This window comes from Palaemon carinicauda, chromosome 23 (genome assembly GCF_036898095.1).
Source record: "Palaemon carinicauda isolate YSFRI2023 chromosome 23, ASM3689809v2, whole genome shotgun sequence".
Lineage (NCBI taxonomy): Eukaryota > Metazoa > Arthropoda > Malacostraca > Decapoda > Palaemonidae > Palaemon > Palaemon carinicauda.
This window is the reverse complement of record NC_090747.1, coordinates 102936141-102955944: the sequence shown is the minus strand read 5'-3', so window position 1 is coordinate 102955944 and position 19804 is coordinate 102936141.

Genomic DNA, 19804 nt, shown 5'->3' with positions numbered 1-19804 from the left:
AGGTGTAAAGGCACATCATAGCGCTCATGCGCGATTCACGCTGATTCCTGGCTTACTTCTGTGACTCTGTCACGGGTTGGTTACAGTGTTAAAGGCGTGATGGTGTCCAGGTCAGTTAGGCTGAAAGGAAAGACTTGCAAAAGTATGTCGATTCCTAGCTGACCTCTGTGACCTAATTAACAAAAAGTTACTAACAATGGAAAGTACTCTACGAGTCTAAGTCACCTCTTACTTTATTTCCAGCTTTTTATCTCCAAGGTCCGGGTCAGTTAGGGATAAAGATAGGCGGAAAACTACGCCGATTCCTAGCTGGCCTCTGTGACCTAATTAACAAAAAATTACTAACAATGGAAAGTACTCTACGAGTCTAAGTCGCCTCTTACTTTATTTCCAGCTTTTTAAATCTCTTGTGTCCGGGTCAGTTAGGCTTAAAGGAAAGACTTGCAAAAGTATGCCGATTCCTAGCTGACCTCTGTGACGTAATGTGCTGATTCCTGGCTGAGCCTGTCTGGGCTCAGTGAGGTGTAAAGGCACATCATAGCGCTCATGCGCGATTCACGCTGATTCCTGGCTTACTTCTGTGACTCAATCACGGGTTGGTTACAGTGTTAAAGGCGTATTGGAACATCCGGTTTCTGGCAAAAGTCGGAAACCGGCTAGTAAACGGTTCCGTTACCTTATGGCGAGGGACTTAGAACCCCCCTCAAAATAAGGTTTCAGGATGTCGGGGTAGTCTCAATGTTGGGGTGATCACAAGCCTCTTGATTGTTACTACTTTGATCCGCTCTGGTTTGGGGTTCCGGAGACGCTCAAGTGTTAGTGACATGTACTCCCAAAATGTGCTCGCAACACATGGAGGTGGGTGCATGGTACTGATCTTGTACAGTGGACGTCCCCCCTGTCTCGAAGGTCATGACCTCATCGTGGTGAGACAGTGGCAACATGCTTCATACATGGTGTGCTTCAATACACTACAAAATTTTATAAGCATGGCTAACTATGACCATAACACCATTGGTTTAAAGTCTCCTGCTTGTACTGAAAGGGAAAAGCACCTTAGAACTTAATGATAATATTTCCTAAGGTTGAAATAGTTTCAACATATTACATTAGTATCAATAGCTCTAAAAAAATGCAAAGGGGGATAATACAGGAATAGTGATACAGTAGATTAAGTGTTACTTTTTTGTTGGTTTAACTTTAAATGAAATACATTTTGCAATTTTAAGTCAAATGACTTTACAGAACTTTGGACTTGATGGTCTTTAGGTAGGTCTTAATGTGTCAGGTATTTTGGGGGTAAAAAATTTGATTCCATAGAAGTATATCTTAAGGTACAAATTGCTGTGTAGTGGTCAGGTTCATAGAAAATTTCTGTAAACTAATTCTGAAAGCCTGGTTAAGATAAGTTGTGAAATATCAAAGTTTTTATATAATTATCGAATGCGTAGTAGTTTTTAGGCGCGTATAAAAAAAAAGGATTGTTGTAAAGTTTGTGAATGTCTTCTACCCTGTATGTTTTTATAAAATAGTTTATTATTTTTCAGGTTTTTGTAAGTTTGTACCTTTATGATAACTTAATTATGATCATTATTTTATTTTTTAATTGCTAAATAATCTATAAACTTTATACTAGCTACCATAATATTTCTATGCAAATCTAACAATTATATAAGTAAATAACTCGCTGAAATTGACATATCTTTATCCTTTTCAGGTAACAAATTTTGCCTTACAAGGTGTGGTTGGCAGCCATTTTGAGATTCTTTTACACAATTTTGTTGTAAGATGAAATTTTTCCTGTAAAAAATTTCAGTAAGTAACTGTTATTTACCTACCGCAAATAAATGTTGAAAAGAGAATTGATTTTTTTTGGCCGAAAAAATTTACTTTTTTCTAATTTTAAGGAAACTTACCTTGTTCCCCCCCCCCCCCCCCCAACCCGTCCTGGATCTGACCAAAGGGTGCTCAATTATCGTAGAAAAAATGCTTATAACATTTTCAGTTTATTTCCCTATTTCAATTTTAGGTGAATATTTTTGTAGTCATTTTTTTATACTCATTATTTTTAATTTATTTGTGATAAATTTTTTTTGGACTTGGCTTTTATTTATTATTTTTGAGTATTAGAACATTCTTCGAATTTTGTTTTATATTAGAAGGTATTGAATTGGCTTCATAATTAATTTTTGATGAATTTTTTGGGACTAGGTCGAGGTCGACCCATGGAAACCTATCCAAGGTGGGGAAATAACAATACCTATCCAGGGTTATTAAATCATTTCTAATTATTATAAGGTTGTTTAATTGATTTGAATAAATAATTCTTAATATGAAATACTACTTGTTGTACTGTAAGGAAACCTTAATTTTAGTAAATACGTTATTCAAGTTTTAGTGATAAATTTCGTATCCATTTAAACCCTTTTTAAAAAGGGTGTTTATGGGACAACAATTTATTTTTGTTCTGATTTCAGAGAGAAACCCAATCACTGAAAAGACATAGCAGCTCTTCGAATAAAAGGTATGTCAAAAAAATACTGCAGTATATTATGTTAATGTTAATTTACTACTTGCCATGACTAGCATAAAGATAGAAAGTCAAGCCTATTGCATAATTACTTCTTTGGGTCGGGTAGATTTAACCCAAGAACACTATTCTGGGTAATTTTTACCTTAAGCACATTTGTTTCATGGATGCCCAGACGTATGGGTGGAAGCATCCCAGTGGGTCTTTGTGTAGTTTAAGTTGGCTTAATAGCTCTCGTGCTGGAAGGTAGTGTATCAGCATTTGTGCCATCTTGGGCCTGTGTATGCTGTGCTTTGGTTAAATTTTATCCCATAACATACAAACTTGTATGGGTAATATTTACCCCAAAACCGTATTAAGATATTAACATTCGAACTTATGTGGGTAATATTTTTCCCCAAACTGTTCTTTGTTGCCAAGTGAAATTGAAAATGATGATAATGTTGAAAGAAATTTTAAATAGGTCTGAAACTGACTAAGATTATGAGCAACCCTCTAAATGATATGTGGACAGTGGTATTTGATGAAATGGAGTTACAAAGTAGTGCGTGCAGCAGACACACCTAGAAAAACACCTCACAAGACATGGGGTGTCCAGTGTGTAGGCCAATATCACCACTCTAACACCAGTAACCCACAAGATCCATGCCTGCCTTCTCCCTCTGCTAGCTCGGCTGTGAAGGCTGTTGCTAGGTACCGTAAAAGGCTCCAGAGTGCGGCTGTTCAATGTTAGAAAACTAGTCACTCCTGCAGCGTGTGCTGTCTCTTCTGCTGCTTGTGATGTCTTTGCTGCTGTCCGCGCTGTCTCCGCTGCTGCCCGGGATGTCTCTCCTGCTGCAAGTTTTTAATCTTTCACTTTTTTTTTATTTTTTAATTCAACATTAGTTTTTTTTTATTTTTTAAATGTTCTCGCTGGATTATCAGAACATAAGACTAGTAATTTATGGTCATTCTATGTTCTTAGACAGTTTGTGATGTAGGCAGGCAAACTTTCATTGATTGATAATAGAACTTTATTCAGCAGTCTTCAATATTTGCAAAGTTTTTTCAACTTTATAGGGTATTTTGATTTCAGTCTTTAATTAATGAAAAGAAAACCAGTGACTGTACTGTCCAGAGTAGCCCTTCATGGAAGAAAAGTTAAATATATTGACAGAGTAGCCTAGTCCTCTGAGGAAGAAAATAGGCGTAAGTACCCAAAGTAAACGGCGATATATGTAAAGAAAGTATTGATAGTGATAGTCAAAAAGTAGTCCTCTATATAGAAAGGAAGCAACAGCCAAAGCAACGAATTAGATATACTGAGTTAGGTATCATTGCTAGATTATGAAGGTATGCTAATGATCAATTGCAGGAGACTTTAACCAAATCCTTTACTAACATTCTCTAAGAGTCTATATCACTTATTACTTTACTTCCCACTTTTTATCTCCAAGGTCCGGGTCAGTTAGGCTTAAAGGAAAGACTTGCAAAAGTATGCCGATTCCTAGCTGACCTCTGTGACCTAATGTGCTGATTCCTGGCTGCGCCTGTCTGGGCTCAGTGAGGTGTAAAGGCACATCATAGCGCTCATGCGCGATTCACGCTGATTCCTGGCTTACTTCTGTGACTCTGTCACGGGTTGGTTACAGTGTTAAAGGCGTGATGGTGTCCAGGTCAGTTAGGCTGAAAGGAAAGACTTGCAAAAGTACGTCGATTCCTAGCTGACCTCTGTGACCTAATTAACAAAAAATTACTAACAATGGAAAGTACTCTACGAGTCTAAGTCGCCTCTTACTTTATTTCCAGCTTTTTATCTCCAAGGTCCGGGTCAGTTAGGGATAAAGATAGGCGGAAAACTACGCCGATTCCTAGCTGGCCTCTGTGACCTAATTAACAAAAAATTACTAACAATGGAAAGTACTCTACGAGTCTAAGTCGCCTCTTACTTTATTTCCAGCTTTTTAAATCTCTTGTGTCCGGGTCAGTTAGGCTTAAAGGAAAGACTTGCAAAAGTATGCCGATTCCTAGCTGACCTCTGTGACGTAATGTGCTGATTCCTGGCTGAGCCTGTCTGGGCTCAGTGAGGTGTAAAGGCACATCATAGCGCTCATGCGCGATTCACGCTGATTCCTGGCTTACTTCTGTGACTCAATCACGGGTTGGTTACAGTGTTAAAGGCGTATTGGAACATCCGGTTTCTGGCAAAAGTCGGAAACCGGCTAGTAAACGGTTCCGTTACCTTATGGCGAGGGACTTAGAACCCCCCTCAAAATAAGGTTTCAGGATGTCGGGGTAGTCTCAATGTTGGGGTGATCACAAGCCTCTTGATTGTTACTACTTTGATCCGCTCTGGTTTGGGGTTCCGGAGACGCTCAAGTGTTAGTGACATGTGCTCCCAAAATGTGCTCGCAACACATGGAGGTGGGTGCATGGTACTGATCTTGTACAGTGGACGTCCCCCCTGTCTCGAAGGTCATGACCTCATCGTGGTGAGACAGTGGCAACATGCTTCATACATGGTGTGCTTCAATACACTACAAAATTTTATAAGCATGGCTAACTATGACCATAACACCATTGGTTTAAAGTCTCCTGCTTGTACTGAAAGGGAAAAGCACCTTAGAACTTAATGATAATATTTCCTAAGGTTGAAATAGTTTCAACATATTACATTAGTATCAATAGCTCTAAAAAAATGCAAAGGGGGATAATACAGGAATAGTGATACAGTAGATTAAGTGTTACTTTTTTGTTGGTTTAACTTTAAATGAAATACATTTTGCAATTTTAAGTCAAATGACTTTACAGAACTTTGGACTTGATGGTCTTTAGGTAGGTCTTAATGTGTCAGGTATTTTGGGGGTAAAAAATTTGATTCCATAGAAGTATATCTTAAGGTACAAATTGCTGTGTAGTGGTCAGGTTCATAGAAAATTTCTGTAAACTAATTCTGAAAGCCTGGTTAAGATAAGTTGTGAAATATCAAAGTTTTTATATAATTATCGAAAGCGTGGTAGTTTTTAGGCGCGTATAAAAAAAAAGGATTGTTGTAAAGTTTGTGAATGTCTTCTACCCTGTATGTTTTTATAAAATAGTTTATTATTTTTCAGGTTTTTGTAAGTTTGTACCTTTATGATAACTTAATTATGATCATTATTTTATTTTTTAATTGCTAAATAATCTATAAACTTTATACTAGCTACCATAATATTTCTATGCAAATCTTCTAACAATTATATAAGTAAATAACTCGCTGAAATTGACATATCTTTATCCTTTTCAGGTAACAAATTTTGCCTTACAAGGTGTGGTTGGCAGCCATTTTGAGATTCTTTTACACAATTTTGTTGTAAGATGAAATTTTTCCTGTAAAAAATTTCAGTAAGTAACTGTTATTTAACTACCGCAAATAAATGTTGAAAAGAGAATTGATTTTTTTTGGCCGAAAAAATTTACTTTTTTCTAATTTTAAGGAAACTTACCTTGTTCCCCCCCCCCAACCCGTCCTGGATCTGACCAAAGGGTGCTCAATTATCGTAGAAAAAATGCTTATAACATTTTCAGTTTATTTCCCTATTTCAATTTTAGGTGAATATTTTTGTAGTCATTTTTTTATACTCATTATTTTTAATTTATTTGTGATAAATTTTTTTTGGACTTGGCTTTTATTTATTATTTTTGAGTATTAGAACATTCTTCGAATTTTGTTTTATATTAGAAGGTATTGAATTGGCTTCATAATTAATTTTTGATGAATTTTTTGGGACTAGGTCGAGGTCGACCCATGGAAACCTATCCAAGGTGGGGAAATAACAATACCTATCCAGGGTTATTAAATCATTTCTAATTATTATAAGGTTGTTTAATTGATTTGAATAAATAATTCTTAATATGAAATACTACTTGTTGTACTGTAAGGAAACCTTAATTTTAGTAAATATGTTATTCAAGTTTTAGTGATAAATTTCGTATCCATTTAAACCCTTTTTAAAAAGGGTGTTTATGGGACAACAATTTATTTTTGTTCTGATTTCAGAGAGAAACCCAATCACTGAAAAGACATAGCAGCTCTTCGAATAAAAGGTATGTCAAAAAAATACTGCAGTATATTATGTTAATGTTAATTTACTACTTGCCATGACTAGCATAAAGATAGAAAGTCAAGCCTATTGCATAATTACTTCTTTGGGTCGGGTAGATTTAACCCAAGAACACTATTCTGGGTAATTTTTACCTTAAGCACATTTGTTTCATGGATGCCCAGACGTATGGGTGGAAGCATCCCAGTGGGTCTTTGTGTAGTTTAAGTTGGCTTAATAGCTCTCGTGCTGGAAGGTAGTGTATCAGCATTTGTGCCATCTTGGGCCTGTGTATGCTGTGCTTTGGTTAAATTTTATCCCATAACATACAAACTTGTATGGGTAATATTTACCCCAAAACCGTATTAAGATATTAACATTCGAACTTATGTGGGTAATATTTTTCCCCAAACTGTTCTTTGTTGCCAAGTGAAATTGAAAATGATGATAATGTTGAAAGAAATTTTAAATAGGTCTGAAACTGACTAAGATTATGAGCAACCCTCTAAATGATATGTGGACAGTGGTATTTGATGAAATGGAGTTACAAAGTAGTGCGTGCAGCAGACACACCTAGAAAAACACCTCACAAGACATGGGGTGTCCAGTGTGTAGGCCAACATCACCACTCTAACACCAGTAACCCACAAGATCCATGCCTGCCTTCTCCCTCTGCTAGCTCGGCTGTGAAGGCTGTTGCTAGGTACCGTAAAAGGCTCCAGAGTGCGGCTGTTCAATGTTAGAAAACTAGTCACTCCTGCAGCGTGTGCTGTCTCTTCTGCTGCTTGTGATGTCTTTGCTGCTGTCCGCGCTGTCTCCGCTGCTGCCCGGGATGTCTCTCCTGCTGCAAGTTTTTAATCTTTCACTTTTTTTTTATTTTTTAATTTAACATTAGTTTTTTTTTATTTTTCAAATGTTCTCGCTGGATTATCAGAACATAAGACTAGTAATTTATGGTCATTCTATGTTCTTAGACAGTTTGTGATGTAGGCAGGCAAACTTTCATTGATTGATAATAGAACTTTATTCAGCAGTCTTCAATATTTGCAAAGTTTTTTCAACTTTATAGGGTATTTTGATTTCAGTCTTTAATTAATGAAAAGAAAACCAGTGACTGTACTGTCCAGAGTAGCCCTTCATGGAAGAAAAGTTAAATATATTGACAGAGTAGCCTAGTCCTCTGAGGAAGAAAATAAGCGTAAGTACCCAAAGTAAACGGCGATATATGTAAAGAAAGTATTGATAGTGATAGTCAAAAAGTAGTCCTCTATATAGAAAGGAAGCAACAGCCAAAGCAACGAATTAGATATACTGAGTTAGGTATCATTGCTAGATTATGAAGGTATGCTAATGATCAATTGCAGGAGACTTTAACCAAATCCTTTACTAACATTCTCTAAGAGTCTATATCACTTATTACTTTACTTCCCACTTTTTATCTCCAAGGTCCGGGTCAGTTAGGCTTAAAGGAAAGACTTGCAAAAGTATGCCGATTCCTAGCTGACCTCTGTGACCTAATGTGCTGATTCCTGGCTGCGCCTGTCTGGGCTCAGTGAGGTGTAAAGGCACATCATAGCGCTCATGCGCGATTCACGCTGATTCCTGGCTTACTTCTGTGACTCTGTCACGGGTTGGTTACAGTGTTAAAGGCGTGATGGTGTCCAGGTCAGTTAGGCTGAAAGGAAAGACTTGCAAAAGTATGTCGATTCCTAGCTGACCTCTGTGACCTAATTAACAAAAAATTACTAACAATGGAAAGTACTCTACGAGTCTAAGTCGCCTCTTACTTTATTTCCAGCTTTTTATCTCCAAGGTCCGGGTCAGTTAGGGATAAAGATAGGCGGAAAACTACGCCGATTCCTAGCTGGCCTCTGTGACCTAATTAACAAAAAATTACTAACAATGGAAAGTACTCTACGAGTCTAAGTCGCCTCTTACTTTATTTCCAGCTTTTTAAATCTCTTGTGTCCGGGTCAGTTAGGCTTAAAGGAAAGACTTGCAAAAGTATGCCGATTCCTAGCTGACCTCTGTGACGTAATGTGCTGATTCCTGGCTGAGCCTGTCTGGGCTCAGTGAGGTGTAAAGGCACATCATAGCGCTCATGCGCGATTCACGCTGATTCCTGGCTTACTTCTGTGACTCAATCACGGGTTGGTTACAGTGTTAAAGGCGTATTGGAACATCCGGTTTCTGGCAAAAGTCGGAAACCGGCTAGTAAACGGTTCCGTTACCTTATGGCGAGGGACTTAGAACCCCCCTCAAAATAAGGTTTCAGGATGTCGGGGTAGTCTCAATGTTGGGGTGATCACAAGCCTCTTGATTGTTACTACTTTGATCCGCTCTGGTTTGGGGTTCCGGAGACGCTCAAGTGTTAGTGACATGTGCTCCCAAAATGTGCTCGCAACACATGGAGGTGGGTGCATGGTACTGATCTTGTACAGTGGACGTCCCCCCTGTCTCGAAGGTCATGACCTCATCGTGGTGAGACAGTGGCAACATGCTTCATACATGGTGTGCTTCAATACACTACAAAATTTTATAAGCATGGCTAACTATGACCATAACACCATTGGTTTAAAGTCTCCTGCTTGTACTGAAAGGGAAAAGCACCTTAGAACTTAATGATAATATTTCCTAAGGTTGAAATAGTTTCAACATATTACATTAGTATCAATAGCTCTAAAAAAATGCAAAGGGGGATAATACAGGAATAGTGATACAGTAGATTAAGTGTTACTTTTTTGTTGGTTTAACTTTAAATGAAATACATTTTGCAATTTTAAGTCAAATGACTTTACAGAACTTTGGACTTGATGGTCTTTAGGTAGGTCTTAATGTGTCAGGTATTTTGGGGGTAAAAAATTTGATTCCATAGAAGTATATCTTAAGGTACAAATTGCTGTGTAGTGGTCAGGTTCATAGAAAATTTCTGTAAACTAATTCTGAAAGCCTGGTTAAGGTGAGTTGTGAAATATCAAAGTTTTTATATAATTATCGAATGTGTAGTAGTTTTTAGGTACTTATAAAAAAGGGATTGTTTTAAAGATTTTGGGAATGTCTTCTACCCCGTATATATTTATAAAATAGTTTATTATTTTTCCTGTTTTTGTAAGTTTGGACCTTTATGATAACTTAAATATGATCATTATTTTTTTTAATTGTTAAATAACCTATTAACTTCATACTAGCTGCCATAATATTTCTATGCAAATCCTCTAACAATTATATAAGTAAATAACTCGCTGATATTGACATATCTTTCTCCCTTTCAGGTAACAGATTTGGCCTTACAAGGTGGTGTGGTTGGCAGCCATTTTGAGATTCATTTACACTTTTGCTGTAAGATGATGATAATATCCTGTAAATATTTCAGCCATTAACTGTTGTTTACCTACTGCAAATAAATGTTGAAAAGAGTATCGATTTTATTTTTGGCCAAAAAAAACATTTACTTTTTTTTCTCATTTTAGGAAAAGTTACTTTGTTGTTCCTCCACCCCCACCCCCCCCCCCCCCACCCCGTCCTGGATCTGACCAAAGGGTGCTCAATTATTGTAGAATAAGTACTTAGAATAGTTTGTTTATTTTTATATTTAGATTTTAATTGAATATTTTTGTGGTAATTTTTTTATACTTTTTTTTTAATCTATTTGTAATAAATATTTATTTTGGACTTGGCCTTTATCTATTCTTTTTGAATATTAAACAGTCTTTGAATTTTTGTTTTATTTTAGAAGGTATTGAATTGGCTTCAAAATGAATTTTCAATGAATTTTTTTGGAGCGGGTCAAAATCGACCCATCGAAACCTATCCAAGGTTATGAAATAACAATACTTATCCAGGGTTATTGAATTGTTATTTCTAATAATTATAAGGATGTTTAATTGATTTGTATAATTAATTCTAATATGAAATACTTCTTGTTGTACTGTAAGGAAACCTTAATTTTAGGAAATACGTTATTCAAGTTTTAGTGATAAATTTCATATCCATTTAAGCACTTTTTGGAAAGGGTTTTTATGGCACAACAATTTAATTTTGTTCTGATTTCAGAGAGAAACCTGGTTACCGAAAAGGCACTAGCAGCTCTTCGAATCAAAGGTATGTCACCAAAACTACTACAGTATAATAAGTTAATATCAATTTACTGCTTTCTGTGATTAACATAAGGATAGAAAGTCAATCATATTATATAATTACTAATTTGTGTCAGGTAGATTTAATCCTAAAACACTGTTGTGGGTGATTTTTACCTTGAACACATTTGTTTCATGCGCGTAGAGATGCATAGGTGGAGGCATCCCAGTCGGTTTTTCTATAGCTTGAGTTGGATAATATTGACCACAAAAACTTATCAAAATAATAACATACAAACTGTTCTTTGTTGCCAAGTGAAATTGAAAATGAAGATGATAATGTTGAAAGAGATTTTGAATAGCTCTGAATCTGACAAATATTATGAGCAACCCTCTAAATGTGATGTGGACAGTGATGAGTTTGATGAAATGAAATTACAAAGTAGTGCGTGCAACAGACACACGTAGACCAACACCTCACAAGACATGGGGTGTCCAGCGTGTAGGCCAACACCACCACTCTTCCACCAGTAAACCCCAAGATCCATGCCTGCCTTCTCCCTCTGCTATCTCGGTTGTCAAGGCTGTTGCTAGGTACCGTAAAAGGCTCCAGAGTGCGGCTGTTCAAGGTTTAACAAAACCAGTCACTCCTGCTGCGTGTGCTGTCTCTTCTGCTGCTTGCGATGTCTTTGCTGCTGCCCGTGATGTCTCTGCTGTTGCCCATGACGTCTCTTCTGCTACCTATGACGTCCCTTCTGCTGCCCGTGACGTCTCTTCTGCTACCTATGACGTCCCTTCTGCTGCCCGCGATGTCTCTCCTGCTGCAAGTTTTTAATCTTTCTCTTTTTATTGTTAAATTTAACATTATTTTTTTTTAATTTCTCAAATGTTATCGCTGGATTATCAGAACATAAGACTAGTAGTTTATGGACATTCTATGTTCTTAGACAGTTTGTGATGTAGGCAGGCAAACTTTCATTGATTCCTAATAGAACTTTATTCAGCACTCCTTAATATTGCCAAAGTTTTTTCAACTTTACAAGGTATCTTGATTTCAGTCTTTAATGAATGAAAAGAAAACCAGTGACTGTACTGGCCAGAGTAGCCCTTCATGGAAGAAAAGTTAGATATATTGACAGAGTAGCCTAGTAATCTGAGGAAGAAAATAGGCATAAGAACCCAAAGTAGACGGCGATATATGTAAAGAAAGTATTGATAGTGATAGTCCAAAAGTAGTCCTCTATATAGAAAGGAAGCAAGAGCCAAAGGAACGAATTAGATATACTGAGTTAGGTATCATTGCTAATTTATGAAGGTATGCTAATGGTCAATTGCAGGAGACTTTAGCCAAATCCTTTACTAACATTCTCTAAGAGTCTATATCACTTATTACTTTACTTCCCACTTTTTATCTCCAAGGTCCGGGTCAGTTAGGGATAAAGATAGGCGGAAAACTACGCCGATTCCTAGCTGGCCTCTGTGACCTAATTAACAAAAAATTACTAACAATGGAAAGTACTCTACGAGTCTAAGTCGCCTCTTACTTTATTTCCAGCTTTTTATCTCCAAGGTCCGGGTCAGTTAGGGATAAAGATAGGCGGAAAACTACGCCGATTCCTAGCTGGCCTCTGTGACCTAATTAACAAAAAATTACTAACAATGGAAAGTACTCTACGAGTCTAAGTCGCCTCTTACTTTATTTCCAGCTTTTTAAATCTCTTGTGTCTGGGTCAGTTAGACTTAAAGGAAAGACTTGCAAAAGTATGCCGATTCCTAGCTGACCTCTGTGACGTAATGTGCTGATTCCTGGCTGAGCCTATCTAGGCTCAGTGAGGTGTTAAGGCACATCATAGCGCTCATGCGCGATTCACGCTAATTCCTGGCTTACTTCTGTGACTCTGTCACGGGTTGGTTACAGTGTTAAAGGCGTGTTTTGGAATATCCGGTTTCTGGCAAAAGTCGGAAACCGGCTAGTAAACGGTCCCGTTACCTTATGGCGAGGGACTTAGAACCCCCCTCAAAATAAGGTTTCAGGATGTTGGGGTAGTCTCAATGTTGGGGTGATCACAAGCCTCTTGATTGTTACTACTTTGATCCGCTCTGGTTTGGGGTTCCAGAGACGCTCAAGTGTTGGTGACATGTGCTCCCAAAATGTGCTCGCAACACATGGAGGTGGGTGCATGGTACTGATCTTGTACAGTGGACGTCCCCCCTGTCTCGAAGGTCATGACCTCATCGTGGTGAGACAGTGGCAACATGCTTCATACATGGTGTGCTTCAATACACTACAAAATTTTATAAGCATGGCTAACTATGACCATGACACCATTGGTTTAAAGTCTCCTGCTTGTACTGAAAGGGAAAAGCACCTTTAGAACTTAATGATATTTCCTAGGGTTGAAATAGTTTCAACATATTACATTAGTATCAATAGCTCTAAAAAAAAATGCAAAGGGGGATAATACAGGAATGGTGATACAGTAGATTAAGTGGTACTTTTTTGTTGGTTTAACTTGAAATGAAATAAATTTTGCAATTTTAAGTCAAATGACTTTACAGAACTTTGGACTTGATAGTCTTTAGGTAGGTCTTAATGTGTCAGGTATTTTGGGGGTAAAAAATTTGATTGCATAGAAGTATATCTTCAGGTACAAATTGCTGTATAGTGGTCATGTTCATAGAAAATTTCTGTAGGCTAATTCTGAAATCCTGGTTAAGGTGAGTTGTGAAATATCAAAGTTTTTATATAATATCGAATGTGTAGTAGTTTTTAGGTACTTATAAAAAAGGGATTGTTTTAAAAAGTTTGGGAATGTCTTCTACCCCGTATATATTTATAAAATAGTTTATTATTTTTCCTGTTTTTGTAAGTTTGGACCTTTATGATAACTTAAATATGATCATTATTTTTTTGTAATTGTTAAATAACCTATTAACTTCATACTAGCTTCCATAATATTTCTATGCAAATCCTCTAACAATTATATAAGTAAATAACTCGCTGATATTGACATATCTTTCTCCCTTTCAGGTAACAGATTTGGCCTTACAAGGTGGTGTGGTTGGCAGCCATTTTGAGATTCTTTTACACTTTTGCTGTAAGATGATGATAATATCCTGTAAATATTTCAGCCATTAACTGTTGTTTACCTACTGCAAATAAATGTTGAAAAGAGTATTGATTTTATTTTTGGCCAAAAAAACATTTACTTTTTTTTCTCATTTTAGGAAAAGTTACTTTGCTGTTCCTCCACACCCCCCCCCCACCCCCCGTCCTGGATCTGACCAAAGGGTGCTCAATTATTGTAGAATAAGTACTTAGAATAGTTTGTTTATTTTTATATTTAGATTTTAATTGAATATTTTTGTGGTCATTTTTTTATACTTTTTTTTAATCTATTTGTAATAAATATTTATTTTGGACTTGGCCTTTATGTATTCTTTTTGAATATTAAACAGTCTTTGAATTTTTGTTTTATTTTAGAAGGTATTGAATTGGCTTCAAAATGAATTTTTAATGAATTTTTTTGGAGCGGGTCAATATCGACCCATCGAAACCTATCCAAGGTTGTGAAATAACAATACTTATCCAGGGTTATTGAATTGTTATTTCTAATAATTATAAGGATGTTTAATTGATTTGTATAATTAATTCTAATATGAAATACTTCTTGTTGTACTGTAAGGAAACCTTAATTTTAGGAAATACGTTATTCAAGTTTTAGTGATAAATTTCGTATCCATTTAAGCACTTTTTGGAAAGGGTTTTTATGGCACAACAATTTATTTTTGTTCTGATTTCAGAGAGAAACCTGGTTACCGAAAAGGCACTAGCAGCTCTTCGAATCAAAGGTATGTCAACAAAACTACTACAGTATAATAAGTTAATATCAATTTACTGCTTGCTGTGATTAACATAAGGATAGAAAGTCAATCACATTATATAATTACTAATTTGTGTCTGGTAGATTTAATCCTAAAACACTGTTGTGGGTGATTTTTACCTTAAACACATTTGTTTCATGCGTGTAGAGATGCATAGGTGGAGGCATCCCAGTTGGTTTTTCTATAGCTTGAGTTGGATAATATTGACCACAAAAACTTATCAAAATAATAACATACAAACTGTTCTTTGTTGCCAAGTGAAATTGAAAATGAAGATGATAATGTTGAAAGAGATTTTGAATAGCTCTGAATCTGACAAATGTTATGAGCAACCCTCTAAATGTGATGTGGACAGTGATGAGTTTGATGAAATAAAATTACAAAGTAGTGCGTGCAACAGACACACGTAGACCAACACCTCACAAGACATGAGGTGTCCAGAGTGTAGGCCACAACACCACTCTTCCACCAGTAAAGCCCAAGATCCATGCCTGCCTTCTCCCTCTGCTATCTCGGCTGTAAAGGCTGTTGCTAGGTACCGTAAAAGGCTCCAGAGTGCGGCTGTTCAAGGTTTAACAAAACCAGTCACTCCTGCTGCGTGTGCTGTCTCTTCTGCTGCTTGCAATGTCTTTGCTGCTGCCCGTGCTGTCTCTGCTGTTGCCCATGACGTCTCTTCTGCTACCTATGACGTCCCTTCTGCTGCCCGTGACGTCTCTTCTGCTACCTATGACGTCCCTTCTGCTGCCCGCGATGTCTCTCCTGCTGCAAGTTTTTAATCTTTCACTTTTTATTGTTAAATTTAACATCATTTTTTTTTAATTTCTCAAATGTTATCGCTGGATTATCAGAACATAAGACTAGTAGTTTATGGACATTCTATGTTCTTAGACAGTTTGTGATGTAGGCAGGCAAACTTTCATTGATTCCTAATAGAACTTTATTCAGCACTCCTTAATATTGCCAAAGTTTTTTTCAACTTTACAAGGTATCTTGATTTCAGTCTTTAATTAATGAAAAGAAAACCAGTGACTGTACTGGCCAGAGTAGCCCTTCATGGAAGAAAAGTTAGATATATTGACAGAGTAGCCTAGTCCTCTGAGGAAGAAAATAGGCATAAGAACCCAAAGTAGACGGCGATATATGTAAAGAAAGTATTGATAGTGATAGTCCAAAAGTAGTCCTCTATATAGAAAGGAAGCAAGAGCCAAAGGAACGAATTAGATATACTGAGTTAGGTATCATTGCTAATTTATGAAGGTATGCTAATGGTCAATTGCAGGAGACTTTAGCCAAATCCTTTACTAACATTCTCTAAGAGTCTATATCACTTATTACTTTACTTCACACTTTTTATCTCCAAGGTCCAGGTCAGTTAGGGATAAAGATAGGCGGAAAACTACGCCGATTCCTAGCTGGCCTCTGTGACCTAATTAACAAAAAATTACTAACAATGGAAAGTACTCTACGAGTCTAAGTCGCCTCTTACTTTATTTCCAGCTTTTTATCTCCAAGGTCCGGATCAGTTAGGGATAAAGATAGGCGGAAAACTACGCCGATTCCTAGCTGGCCTCTGTGACCTAATTAACAAAAAATTACTAACAATGGAAAGTACTCTACGAGTCTAAGTCGCCTCTTACTTTATTTCCAGCTTTTTAAATCTCTTGTGTCTGGGTCAGTTAGGCTTAAAGGAAAGACTTGCAAAAGTATGCCGATTCCTAGCTGACCTCTGTGACGTAATGAGCTGATTCCTGGCTGAGCCTATCTGGGCTCAGTGAGGTGTTAAGGCACATCATAGCGCTCATGCGCGATTCACGCTAATTCCTGGCTTACTTCTGTGACTCTGTCACGGGTTGGTTACAGTGTTAAAGGCGTGTTTTGGAATATCCGGTTTCTGGCAAAAGTCGGAAACCGGCTAGTAAACGGTCCCGTTACCTTATGGCGAGGGACTTAGAACCTCCCTCAAAATAAGGTTTCAGGATGTCGGGGTAGTCTCAATGTTGGGGTGATCACAAGCCTCTTGATTGTTACTACTTTGATCCGCTCTGGTTTGGGGTTCCAGAGACGCTCAAGTGTTGGTGACATGTGCTCCCAAAATGTGCTCGCAACACATGGAGGTGGGGGTGCATGGTACTGATCTTGTACAGTGGACGTCCCCCCTGTCTCGAAGGTCATGACCTCATCGTGGTGAGACAGTGGCAACATGCTTCATACATGGTGTGCTTCAATACGCTACAAAATTTTATAAGCATGGCTAACTATGACCATAACACCATTGGTTTAAAGTCTCCTGCTTGTACTGAAAGGGAAAAGCACCTTTAGAACTTAATGATAATATTTCCTAGGGTTGAAATAGTTTCAACATATTACATTAGTATCAATAGCTCTAAAAAAAAAAATGCAAAGGGGGATAATACAGGAATGGTGATACAGTAGATTAAGTGGTACTTTTTTGTTGGTTTAACTTGAAATGAAATAAATTTTGCAATTTCAAGTCAAATGACTTTACAAAACTTTGGACTTGATGGTCTTTAGGTAGGTCTTAATGTGTCAGGTATTTTGGGGGTAAAAAACTTGATTGCATAGAAGTATATCTTAAGGTACAAATTGCTGTATAGTGGTCATGTTCATAGAAAATTTCTGTAGGCTAATTCTGAAATCCTGGTTAAGGTGAGTTGTGAAATATCAAAGTTTTTAGATAATTATCGAATGTGTAGTAGTTTTTAGGTACTTATAAAAAAGGGATTGTTTTAAAGAGTTTGGGAATGTCTTCTACCCCGTATATATTTATAAAATAGTTTATTATTTTTCCTGTTTTTGTAAGTTTGGACCTTTATGATAACTTAAATATGATCATTATTTTTTTGTAATTGTTAAATAACCTATTAACTTCATACTAGCTGCCATAATATTTCTATGCAAATCCTCTAACAATTATATAAGTAAATAACTCGCTGATATTGACATATCTTTCTCCCTTTCAGGTAACAGATTTGGCCTTACAAGGTGGTGTGGTTGGCAGCCATTTTGAGATTCATTTACACTTTTGCTGTAAGATGATGATAATATCCTGTAAAAATTTCAGCCATTAACTGTTATTTACCTACTGCAAATAAATGTTGAAAAGAGTATTGATTTTTTTTTTTGGCCAAAAAAACATTTACTTTTTTTTCTCATTTTAGGAAAAGTTACATTGTTGTTACTCCACCCCCCCCCCCCCGTCCTGGATCTGACCAAAGGGTGCTCAATTATTGTAGAATAAGTACTTAGAATAGTTTGTTTATTTTTATATTTAGATTTTAATTGAATATTTTTGTGGTAATTTTTTTATACTTTTTTTTTTAATCTATTTGTAATAAATATTTATTTTGGACATGGACTTTATCTATTCTTTTTGAATATTAAACGGTCTTTGAATTTTTGTTTTATTTTAGAAGGTATTGAATTGGCTTCAAAATTAATTTTTAATGAATTTTTTTGGAGCGGGTCAAAATTGAATATTAAACGGTCTTTGAATTTTTGTTTTATTTTAGAAGGTATTGAATTGGCTTCAAAATTAATTTTTAATGAATTTTTTTGGAGCGGGTTAAAATCGACCCATCGAAACCTATCCAAGGTTGTGAAATAACAATACTTATCCAGGGTTATTGAATTGTTATTTCTAATAATTATAAGATTGTTTAATTGATTTGTATAATTAATTCTAATATGAAATACTTCTTGTTGTACTGTAAGGAAACCTTAATTTTAGGAAATACGTTATTCAAGTTTTAGTGATAAATTTTGTATCCATTTAAGCACTTTTTGGAAAGGGTTTTTATGGCACAACAATTTATTTTTGTTCTGATTTCAGAGAGAAACCTGGTTACCGAAAAGGCACTAGCAGCTCTTCGAATCAAAGGTATGTCAACAAAACTACTACAGTATAATAAGTTAATATCAATTTACTGCTTACTGTGATTAACATAAGGATAGAAAGTCAATCACATTATATAATTACTAATTTGTGTCTGGTAGATTTAATCCTAAAACACTGTTGTGGGTGATTTTTACCTTAAACACATTTGTTTCATGCGCGTAGGGATGCATAGGTGGAGGCATCCCAGTCGGTTTTTCTATAGCTTGAGTTGGATAATATTGACCACAAAAACGTATCAAAATAATAACATACAAACTGTTCTTTGTTGCCAAGTGAAATTGAAAATGAAGATGATAATGTTGAAAGAGATTTTGAATAGTTCTGAATCTGACAAATATTATGAGCAACCCTCTAAATGTGATGTGGACAGTGATGAGTTTGATGAAATGAAATTACAAAGTAGTGCGTGCAACAGACACACGTAGACCAACACCTCACAAGAACATGGGGTGTCCAGCGTGTAGGCCAACACCACCACTCTTCCACCAGTAAAGCCCAAGATCCATGCCTGCCTTCTCCCTCTGCTATCTCGGCTGTAAAGGCTGTTGCTAGGTACCGTAAAAGCCTCCAGAGTGCGGCTGTTCAAGGTTTAACAAAACCAGTCACTCCTGCTGCGTGTGCTGTCTCTTCTGCTGCTTGCGATGTCTTTGCTGCTGCCCGTGCTGTCTCTGCTGTTGCCCAAGATGTCTCTTCTGCTACCTATGACGTCCCTTCTGCTGCCCGTGACATCTCTTCTGCTACCTATGACGTCCCTTCTGCTGCCCGTGATGTCTCTCCTGCTGCAAGTTTTTAATTTTTCACTTTTTATTGTTAAATTTAACATTATTTTCTTTTAATTTCTCAAATGTTATCGCTGGATTATCAGAAGATAAGACTAGTAGTTTATGGACATTCTATGTTCTTAGACAGTTTGTGATGTAGGCAGGCAAACTTTCATTGATTCCTAATAGAACTTTATTCAGCACTCCTTAATATTGCCAAAGTTTTTTCAACTTTACAAGGTATCTTGATTTCAGTCTTTAATTAATGAAAAGAAAACCAGTGACTGTACTGGCCAGAGTAGCCCTTCATGGAAGAAAAGTTAGATATATTGACAGAGTAGCCTAGTCCTCTGAGGAAAAAAATAGGCATAAGAACCCAAAGTAGACGGCGATATATGTAAAGAAAGTATTGATAGTGATAGTCCAAAAGTAGTCCTCTATATAGAAAGGAAGCAAGAGCCAAAGGAACGAATTAGATATACTGAGTTAGGTATCATTGCTAATTTATGAAGGTATGCTAATGGTCAATTGCAGGAGACTTTAGCCAAATCCTTTACTAACATTCTCTAAGAGTC